This window comes from Haliotis asinina, chromosome 2, assembly GCF_037392515.1.
Source record: "Haliotis asinina isolate JCU_RB_2024 chromosome 2, JCU_Hal_asi_v2, whole genome shotgun sequence".
NCBI lineage: Eukaryota > Metazoa > Mollusca > Gastropoda > Lepetellida > Haliotidae > Haliotis > Haliotis asinina.
In genome coordinates this window covers 73,823,662-73,835,533 of record NC_090281.1, presented here as the reverse complement: position 1 = coordinate 73,835,533, position 11,872 = coordinate 73,823,662, and the positions used below count along the sequence as shown (strand labels likewise).

Here is an 11,872-nt window from a genome sequence, read left to right as displayed (position 1 = left end):
ATAGGACTCTTGGCAGACTCCTGAGCACACCTAATCTGTAGATTCAATACATTTTCGTTTTGGAATTAATTGGGAACTGAAAGTGGCTGTCGTTTAAAATCATACACATACACGCCTAAGCGATAACGCTTGTGAAAACAACGACTTAATGATGTATGTCTGGCATTGAAGAATTCCTCAGTGACAACAATTAGTTGCCTATAAAACTGAAAGATCGCTCCTTTTTACGATACGAACGAAATTTCATTGTAGCTTTAATGCTAAACTACTTGGCAAAAGAACTTTATTAGTTTTTAAATTAATGTTTTCGCAATTACAGACACTGCCATAATTTCAGAAACCATTCACCAAAACACATTCTGCGGTGGAGTAGAAAGACGCAAGTCCGTGATTACGTGAATTTCGTGCTGGAATGAAAACTTTAAAAAACATCATAAACTGACTTTGCTGGACATACCTTGGACAATGTTACATAAATACAGATGTGGAACAGTGCAGTCATCGAGTGTCAAAAAGAACATCACAGAAATACAAAGACAGAGACGTCACATTGCAAGAGTCTTCGGGAGCAGCCAAGCAACCATCAGCAACTTGCTGAGCCGTTACTACAGCCAAGCAACCATCAGCAACTTGCTGAGCCGTTACTACAGACAAGCAACCATCAGCAACTTGCTGAGCCGTTACTACAGACAAGCAACCATCAGCAACTTGCTGAGCCGTTCCTACAGACAAGCAACCATCAGCAACTTGCTGAGCCGTTACTACAGACAAGCAACCATCAGCAGCTTGCTGAGCCGTTACTACAGACAAGCAACCATCAGCAACTTGCTGAGCCGTTACTACAGACAAGCAACCATCAGCAACTTGCTGAGCCGTTACTACAGACAAGCCAGACACGGGGACGTCCAAAACCTGGTAGACCAAGGGTTGCCACGTCAGCTGAAGATTGCTGTATCCGGACAGCGCGGAACAGATTCGCCACGGCGACGTCAACGGCCTTGAGACACTCCATCGGCAGACAAACCGTTCTACGACGACTCTGTATGGCCGGCATTAGACCTCACCGTCCCTGTCGTGGAATGTCCTTCGACCATCAACACTGTCAGCGCAAGAGGTTTGTAATGTGGACTGCACCGTTCATTTTCCCCGGCCTCTCAAGTGTTTAGGACAAACGTGGGGATGCAGAAACATGTAGAGGATTTACAATAATTGTTGCGCTAATAACGTTTTGTGCAAGTGGGCCCAGGACCCTGCGCACTAAGTAGAACCTGGGTCCAGATCCATGAAGCATTCGTAAACCTATGATAAACTAGAGACAAATCGTAACGTTACGAGGGCTTCGTGGATCGGGACCAGCGTTGTAGACCCGTTAAATGTCTTGTCCAGTTCAGGCAGGCAGTAACATACGTGCGTGCATTAGACTATGTAAGGTGCAAAGGTTTGAAAGCCACATTAAACGCCACTTCAGATCATCTTTGTTCCCAGTCTAGATAAACACCACAGGCAATTTTGCACAGAAAACAAACATGTGTAGTGTGTCACATGTATATGCTAGATCACTCAGTTCAGGTCACGATCTTCATATATTCAGTTGACATCATTGCCTAGGAAATACATGCTAAACACATGCACATGTTTGGTAAAGGCAGTATGCAAGTAAACACACTCGTGTTTGTATATTAATGTAAGATGACTGTAAACACAAACGTCTGGTGTAGTTCATAAACCCTGAAAATGTCTCTTCTCGTTGGGTACACAGGGTTTTCGGGAATATGTAATAGTGGGGTGCACAGGGTGTTGGGGAATATGTTACAGTGGGGTACACTGGGTGTTGGGGAACATGTAACCGTGGGGTACACGGGGTGTTTGGTGTCCGGTTCTCCCTATATTCTGATACGCGAGACGGGGCCCAGCTTAGGTACGGAACTTATATTAAATCAGTCTCATTGTGCGTTACACAGAATAAGGAGATGACACTTTACAGGATAATAATGGAAATATGGAAATACGGTGTTATTGAAGTTTAAAATTAAAATTCATTTGTAAATACCATTTTCTTATGAAACAAGGAATTACGATTCAGTGTAATCAGAATTATTTATGGTGTCTATTTTCACTTTCACAGAAGAAAACTCGGATCGGCTGAAAGACTCATGTTTCGGTATATCGTATTCTCTCTCTTCACACCACCACCCCTCCCCCTTATTATCTCCCTTGTTTTCTCGCTCAATGTATATTTGCATATTAACAATACGTAATATAATTCTCCCATTTACTGTAGAGACGGTCCCGGTCAGGGACCTTTATCTCGACAATGCGCATGCCCGATATAGTGACACCTGTATCACAAAGATTCACGAGCGATACCTTACGCCCTAGGAATATGTGACAACAACGCAGTCCCGAGGACCTTAAACTAACTGGTATGTACACAATATTTAATACGTCTAATATATAAAACCAGTATATGATGTTAGACATCACACAGGTTAGGCAAGTCTGTATCAACGTGTCACGAAAAGACAAACGTATTTGCCGAACTGTTGTCAAATGGTGCCGCTAAACCTCAACACGCCAGACTCTATAGCTTTATGGTTGACCTTATAAACTTCCGTGTGCGATTCAACGTGCCATATTACGAATTTCTTTAAATTAGTTTCTTTAAAATTCACGTAGTTTCCCAGGATCAAGGAGAAGGGCTACTATGACCCTGGGACGGGAAGGTGTGGTGTAGACTCAAGATGAGAGATAACAATATCACCCACGCCGGTTTTGTGTGACTAAACAAACAACGCTCTCGGTGTTCACGTTCCGTGGGAGGACGATCGAAAAATTTGTTTGTTTGTCTTTTCTCTGGTTCATTAAGATTTGTTGTTGCTGTTGGTGCTACTGGATATTTTTAGACGCTACTTTAAAATATCTTGTCCAGGTTAAAATATCTGAGGAAGTTTCTGAAGAAATAGAGGAGAACTTTTGTTTCGACATCTTTTAGGTCCCAAAATATTTCAGCCCTGTCAGAACGACCTCTGCATCTAGTTTATGTGCAGCATTTTGAGAAGTCCCGGTGTATCCTTTGCTGGGATTAAGTTGTCTGGCCTGAAAAGTGAAACAGAAGGCTGCCTAGGATTAGTCACTTCCCACTCATAAATACGTACCCTTTCATTACCGCGTGTTTGTTTTGACTCACAGTTCTATCCATGGTACGACCTAGCATAAGCAGTGGGCGTCATGAAAAAGGAAGTCGCGGTGGCTGAGCGGGCCAGGCGCCTGACTTTGTGTGCTGGCGATTGGGTGCCTGACTCTGAGCGTGTGGGTTCGATTCCCGGATAGGACTCAACCGAAAAAGTACTAGAATTTGTACTTTACTGAGAAAGTGAAATCCCAAATATGACATATGTTGCATGAAAAAGATCAATTATATAATCCTTTGGAATATACCTGTATTCGACTTACCTAAACCAACAAACCTGACCTTGCACTTTTTGATGAAATGAATTGAATTATTTATGTCATTGGGGTTTTTTTTCTGTCCCTGACATAAATGCGCAAGAGAGAATTCAGGAGAAACATGGCAAATATGCGGACCTCGCTTACGAAACGTCACGCTGGCATCTGAGGTACCAACATGCCAACTTCCTGTTTTCTTGGTGTTTTGTACCTCCCAATCTTGTGGCTGGTTCTGTGAGAGTGTCCGCGTCTGCTGCCAAGAACACATTCCGTCTGACGCTCTGGGTGATGTGGAAACCGGCAACGTTGAAAAGTCTACACCTTCTCCCAAAAGTTCTTTGAGACTTCGACTAGGCAATACTAGTACTTGGTGCGAGAATACCCATTCGCGGCCTGAGCGGATACGAATCCAACCAATCTGACCGTACGTGCATGGACCACTCGACCCCAATCATTTGCATAAGTTTTAACCTGTAACAAAACAGTACATATAATCAGGCTGAAAGGTACTGGGGAGGCATTTTAACGATGCAAGAGACACTATAGATGTATGTAATTTGGTTTTAGCAACAGTTATTGTTATTGGTTTTGATTGGATTCTCTTGTTATGAACAAGCTTGGCATGCCTGCTTACAAAATGTGTAAACTGTACAAGTATTGTCAAATTCTTAAGATACTGAGCAATACCTGAATGATATCAGAATGGCCTAACTGATGGTTGCCCTTGCACAAGTGGGTCAAACTGTGGAAACCAATCAATCCTATCCACAGGTCGAGAACCTCTAAGGCTTGTCGCAGCGGTATTTCAAAATTTTAACCGTTATCTACTGCGTGCGCTCTATATTACTGTGTGTGGTATGTATGTGTATGGGCATGTTTTGAATGTTTATTGGCTGTTTAACAGATTCGGAATCTGACATTTGGATTGTTGAAACAACATACAGTAATATTTATCCTCTCTGCGGAGTAAATATAGACATAGAAGTAGAAAGTATCGTTGACAGCTTATGTATTACACATTTTACATAATAATTCTGTTCAGAGAGTTTGTATCTCCCATTGTCGATGCATAGATCATGGGATTAATATCTCCAACTGTCGATGCATAGATCATGGGATTAATATCTCCAACTCTCGATGCATAGATCATGGGATTAATATCTCCAACTCTCGATGCATAGATCATGGGATTAATATCTCCAACTCTCGATGCATAGATCATGGGATTAATGTCTCCAACTCTCGATGCATAGATCATGGGACTGATATCGCCCACTTTTGATGCATAGATCATGGGATTAATATCTCCAACTCTTGATGCATAGATCATGGGATTAATATCTCCAACTCTCGATGCATAGATCATGGGATTAATGTCTCCAACTCTCGATGCATAGATCATGGGATTAATATCTCCAACTCTCGATGCATAGATCATGGGATTAATATCTCCAACTGTCGATGCATAGATCATGGGATTAATGTCTCCAACTCTCGATGCATAGATCATGGGACTGATATCGCCCACTTTTGATGCATAGATCATGGGATTAATATCTCCAACTCTTGATGCATAGATCATGGGATTAATATCTCCAACTCTCGATGCATAGATCATGGGATTAATGTCTCCAACTCTCGATGCATAGATCATGGGACTGATATCGCCCACTTTTGATGCATAGATCATGGGATTAATATCTCCAACTCTTGATGCATAGATCATGGGATTAATATCTCCAACTCTCGATGCATAGATCATGGGATTAATATCTCCAACTGTCGATGCATAGATCATGGGATTAATGTCTCCAACTCTCGATGCATAGATCATGGGATTAATATCTCCAACTCTCGATGCATAGATCATGGGATTAATATCTCCAACTCTCGATGCATAGATCATGGGATTAATGTCTCCAACTCTCGATGCATAGATCATGGGACTGATATCGCCCACTTTTGATGCATAGATCATGGGATTAATATCTCCAACTCTTGATGCATAGATCATGGGATTAATATCTCCAACTCTCGATGCATAGATCATGGGATTAATGTCTCCAACTCTCGATGCATAGATCATGGGATTAATATCTCCAACTCTCGATGCATAGATCATGGGATTAATATCTCCTACTCTCGATGCATAGGTCATGGGATTAATGTCACCAACTCTCGATGCATAGATCATGGGACTGATATCGCCCACTTTTGATGCATAGATCATGGGATTAATATCTCCAACTCTTGATGCATAGATCATGGGATTAATATCTCCAACTCTCGATGCATAGATCATGGCATTAATATCTCCAACTGTCGATGCATAGATAATGGGATTAATGTCTCCAACTCTCGATGCATAGATCATGGGATTAATATCTCCAACTCTCGATGCATAGATCATGGGATTAATATCTCCAACTGTCGATGCATAGATCATGGGATTAATGTCTCCAACTCTCGATGCATAGATCATGGGACTGATATCGCCCACTTTTGATGCATAGATCATGGGATTAATATCTCCAACTCTTGATGCATAGATCATGGGATTAATATCTCCAACTCTCGATGCATAGATCATGGGATTAATGTCTCCAACTCTCGATGCATAGATCATGGGATTAATATCTCCAACTCTCGATGCATAGATCATGGGACTGATATCGCCCACTTTTGATGCATAGATCATGGGATTAATATCTCCAACTCTTGATGCATAGATCATGGGATTAATATCTCCAACTCTTGATGCATAGATCATGGGATTAATATCTCCAACTCTCGATGCATAGATCATGGGATTAATGTCTCCAACTCTCGATGCATAGATCATGGGATTAATATCTCCAACTCTCGATGCATAGATCATGGGACTGATATCGCCCACTTTTGATGCATAGATCATGGGATTAATATCTCCAACTCTCGATGCATAGATCATGGGATTAATGTCTCCAACTCTCGATGCATAGATCATGGGATTAATATCTCCAACTGTCGATGCATAGATCATGGGATTGATGTCGCCCACTTTTGATGCATAGATCATGGGATTAATATCTCCAACTCTCGATGCATAGATCATGGGATTAATATCTCCAACTCTTGATGCATAGATCATGGGATTAATATCTCCAACTCTCGATGCATAGATCATGGGATTAATATCTCCAACTCTCGATGCATAGATCATGGGATTAATATCTCCAACTCTCGATGCATAGATCATGGGACTGATATCGCCCACTTTTGATGCATAGATCATGGGATTAATATCTCCAACTCTTGATGCATAGATCATGGGATTAATATCTCCAACTCTCGATGCATAGATCATGGGATTAATATCTCCAACTCTCGATGCATAGATCATGGGATTAATATCTCCAACTGTCGATGCATAGATCATGGGATTAATATCTCCAACTCTCGATGCATAGATCATGGGATTAATATCTCCAACTCTCGATGCATAGATCATGGGATTAATATCTCCAACTCTTGATGCATAGATCATGGGATTAATATCTCCAACTCTCGATGCATAGATCATGGGATTAATGTCTCCAACTCTCGATGCATAGATCATGGGATTAATATCTCCAACTCTCGATGCATAGATCATGGGATTAATATCTCCAACTCTCGATGCATAGATCATGGGATTAATGTCTCCAACTCTCGATGCATAGATCATGGGACTGATATCGCCCACTTTTGATGCATAGATCATGGGATTAATATCTCCAACTCTTGATGCATAGATCATGGGATTAATATCTCCAACTCTCGATGCATAGATCATGGGATTAATGTCTCCAACTCTCGATGCATAGATCATGGGACTGATATCGCCCACTTTTGATGCATAGATCATGGGATTAATATCTCCAACTCTTGATGCATAGATCATGGGATTAATATCTCCAACTCTCGATGCATAGATCATGGGATTAATATCTCCAACTGTCGATGCATAGATCATGGGATTAATGTCTCCAACTCTCGATGCATAGATCATGGGATTAATATCTCCAACTCTCGATGCATAGATCATGGGATTAATATCTCCAACTCTCGATGCATAGATCATGGGATTAATGTCTCCAACTCTCGATGCATAGATCATGGGACTGATATCGCCCACTTTTGATGCATAGATCATGGGATTAATATCTCCAACTCTTGATGCATAGATCATGGGATTAATATCTCCAACTCTCGATGCATAGATCATGGGATTAATGTCTCCAACTCTCGATGCATAGATCATGGGATTAATATCTCCAACTCTCGATGCATAGATCATGGGATTAATATCTCCAACTCTCGATGCATAGGTCATGGGATTAATGTCACCAACTCTCGATGCATAGATCATGGGACTGATATCGCCCACTTTTGATGCATAGATCATGGGATTAATATCTCCAACTCTTGATGCATAGATCATGGGATTAATATCTCCAACTCTCGATGCATAGATCATGGCATTAATATCTCCAACTGTCGATGCATAGATCATGGGATTAATGTCTCCAACTCTCGATGCATAGATCATGGGATTAATATCTCCAACTCTCGATGCATAGATCATGGGATTAATATCTCCAACTGTCGATGCATAGATCATGGGATTAATGTCTCCAACTCTCGATGCATAGATCATGGGACTGATATCGCCCACTTTTGATGCATAGATCATGGGATTAATATCTCCAACTCTTGATGCATAGATCATGGGATTAATATCTCCAACTCTCGATGCATAGATCATGGGATTAATGTCTCCAACTCTCGATGCATAGATCATGGGATTAATATCTCCAACTCTCGATGCATAGATCATGGGACTGATATCGCCCACTTTTGATGCATAGATCATGGGATTAATATCTCCAACTCTTGATGCATAGATCATGGGATTAATATCTCCAACTCTTGATGCATAGATCATGGGATTAATATCTCCAACTCTCGATGCATAGATCATGGGATTAATGTCTCCAACTCTCGATGCATAGATCATGGGATTAATATCTCCAACTCTCGATGCATAGATCATGGGACTGATATCGCCCACTTTTGATGCATAGATCATGGGATTAATATCTCCAACTGTCGATGCATAGATCATGGGATTAATGTCTCCAACTCTCGATGCATAGATCATGGGATTAATATCTCCAACTGTCGATGCATAGATCATGGGACTGATGTCGCCCACTTTTGATGCATAGATCATGGGATTAATATCTCTAACTCTTGATGCATAGATCATGGGATTAATATCTCCAACTCTTGATGCATAGATCATGGGATTAATATCTCCAACTCTCGATGCATAGATCATGGGATTAATATCTCCAACTCTCGATGCATAGATCATGGGATTAATATCTCCAACTCTCGATGCATAGATCATGGGACTGATATCGCCCACTTTTGATGCATAGATCATGGGATTAATATCTCCAACTCTTGATGCATAGATCATGGGATTAATATCTCCAACTCTCGATGCATAGATCATGGGATTAATATCTCCAACTCTCGATGCATAGATCATGGGATTAATATCTCCAACTGTCGATGCATAGATCATGGGATTAATATCTCCAACTCTCGATGCATAGATCATGGGATTAATATCTCCAACTCTCGATGCATAGATCATGGGATTAATATCTCCAACTCTTGATGCATAGATCATGGGATTAATATCTCCAACTCTCGATGCATAGATCATGGGATTAATGTCTCCAACTCTCGATGCATAGATCATGGGATTAATATCTCCAACTCTCGATGCATAGATCATGGGATTAATGTCTCCAACTCTCGATGCATAGATCATGGGACTGATATCGCCCACTTTTGATGCATAGATCATGGGATTAATATCTCCAACTCTTGATGCATAGATCATGGGATTAATATCTCCAACTCTCGATGCATAGATCATGGGATTAATATCTCCAACTGTCGATGCATAGATCATGGGATTAATGTCTCCAACTCTCGATGCATAGATCATGGGATTAATATCTCCAACTCTCGATGCATAGATCATGGGATTAATATCTCCAACTGTCGATGCATAGATCATGTGATTAATGTCTCCAACTCTCGATGCATAGATCATGGGACTGATATCGCCCACTTTTGATGCATCGATCATGGGATTAATATCTCCAACTCTTGATGCATAGATCATGGGATTAATATCTCCAACTCTCGATGCATAGATCATGGGATTAATGTCTCCAACTCTCGATGCATAGATCATGGGATTAATATCGCCAACTCTCGATGCATAGATCATGGGACTGATATCGCCCACTTTTGATGCATAGATCATGGGATTAATATCTCCAACTCTTGATGCATAGATCATGGGATTAATATCTCCAACTCTTGATGCATAGATCATGGGATTAATATCTCCAACTCTCGATGCATAGATCATGGGATTAATGTCTCCAACTCTCGATGCATAGATCATGGGATTAATATCTCCAACTCTCGATGCATAGATCATGGGACTGATATCGCCCACTTTTGATGCATAGATCATGGGATTAATATCTCCAACTCTTGATGCATAGATCATGGGATTAATATCTCCAACTCTCGATGCATAGATCATGGGATTAATATCTCCAACTGTCGATGCATAGATCATGGGATTAATGTCTCCAACTCTCGATGCATAGATCATGGGATTAATATCTCCAACTCTTGATGCATAGATCATGGGATTAATATCTCCAACTCTCGATGCATAGATCATGGGATTAATATCTCCAACTCTCGATGCATAGATCATGGGACTGATATCGCCCGCTTTTGATGCATCGATCATGGGATTAATGTCGCACAGTGTCGATGCATAGGTGATAGGGTTAACATCGAAATCTTGCCAATTAATTACGACATTTCATCATATTTACCAGCAATAGATGTAGTAGTCAATCTTTTATCTTGACGGATAATATTAGTGAAAATCACCACGATTGGTGATAAATTTAGCCTCTGTAGGGAGAAACAGATACATACATCTCCAAATTGTACAGAATGTTAATGCAAAACATTTCGCAATCATCAATTTGACAACCATGTTTACACCCCGTTACCCAGTCATTCTTTTCATCTGTGTCATTTAACATCATGATGTTGCAACATTGCACGAGTCAACGTCCGAGAGCGTTGCTAAGGCGGCGTGCTGTGCCCTCCGTACATATCTCTGTATACACACAGATAAGGCCACGACACTGTGTGGTAATGTATAGTCGATGCTGGTTGTGAGACAGGATCTTGTATCTGGCAATGTGTGACGTTGTATCTGCACGATTGGAATATTAAGGTATTGTACGGATAAGGACATAGTGTCTGAGAGAGACAGCGAGAGAGAGAGAGAGAGAGTGTGTGTGTGTGTCTGTGTGTGTATGTGTGAGTGAGATAGAGGCAGAGACGTCGACTGAGTGTGTGTGGCTCTGCCTGAGAGAGAATGAGAGAGTGTGTGCGTGTGCGTGTGCTTGTGCCTGTGTGTGTGTGGTTCGCGTACGTGCGTGTGTGTGACTGTGTGTAGTTGCGGTTGTATGGCTCTGTTTGTAAATGGGGGAACGCACTTCAGAGATGTTTCTAGCACGGTACACAAGATAACTGTATCACCTCGAGCCTTTGTCATCCAATTCGAGCACTATACGCGTGCGTTTTACCAACTGTCTCAGATCTGCGGATATTTCTTCCCCTAACCTGGCATCCGTGATTCACTCGGAATACTGTTAAAAATACTGTCAAAGTCTTTCGATATTGAGCAATACCTGAATGACATTAGAATGTCCTAACTGAGGGTAAAATTCAATACACACACGCGCGCATTTCTTCCCCTAGCCTGACATACGTATTTCACTTGGAATACTGTTAAAAGAGGTATTAAGCCCATCTTACTGGTTGGCAGATGGCATTCCAATTACGTAGAGCGATGCTCATACTGTTGATCACAGGACTGTCTGGTCCAGGCTTGATCATTTACAGACTGCGGCCATATAGCTGGAATATTGCTGGGTGTGGCGTTAAACAACAAACGAACCATCTTCAGTTATACACATATGTACACGTATATACACTTTTTGCTTTGAAGAATTGGATTTATCAGTAACAATCACCAAATCATGACAACATAAAATTGAGGAAATTCGTACGTCATGTGTTAAGTATATGGAAACTGTGAAACCCTGTTTTGGGGGGGATCATTCAGATATTGCAACATTATTGCGTCAGGCGACAGAGCCACAGCGATGTTACTTCAATTGTGCTTTTGCCATGAACATGACTCGATAATTGTATATCTGGACTGAATGAGTGAGTTTAGCGGAACCTTTTACAACAAATCAAGTTATCGTGGGGTGAG

The 11,872-nt window shown here is 41.2% G+C and overlaps 1 protein-coding gene across 2 annotated transcripts in view; it reads left to right on the top strand.

The window, feature by feature from the left end:
* The first annotated feature begins 2,329 nt into the window (after positions 1–2,329).
* LOC137272856 (beta-1,3-galactosyltransferase 1-like) overlaps positions 2,330–11,872 on the top strand; it is a 30,535-nt gene continuing 20,992 nt past the window's right edge. For both annotated transcript variants that reach the window (XM_067805264.1, XM_067805263.1), the window contains exon 1: positions 2,330–2,423. The gene's annotated coding sequence lies outside the window, so the exon portion shown is untranslated. The remainder of the gene's footprint in view (positions 2,424–11,872) is intronic.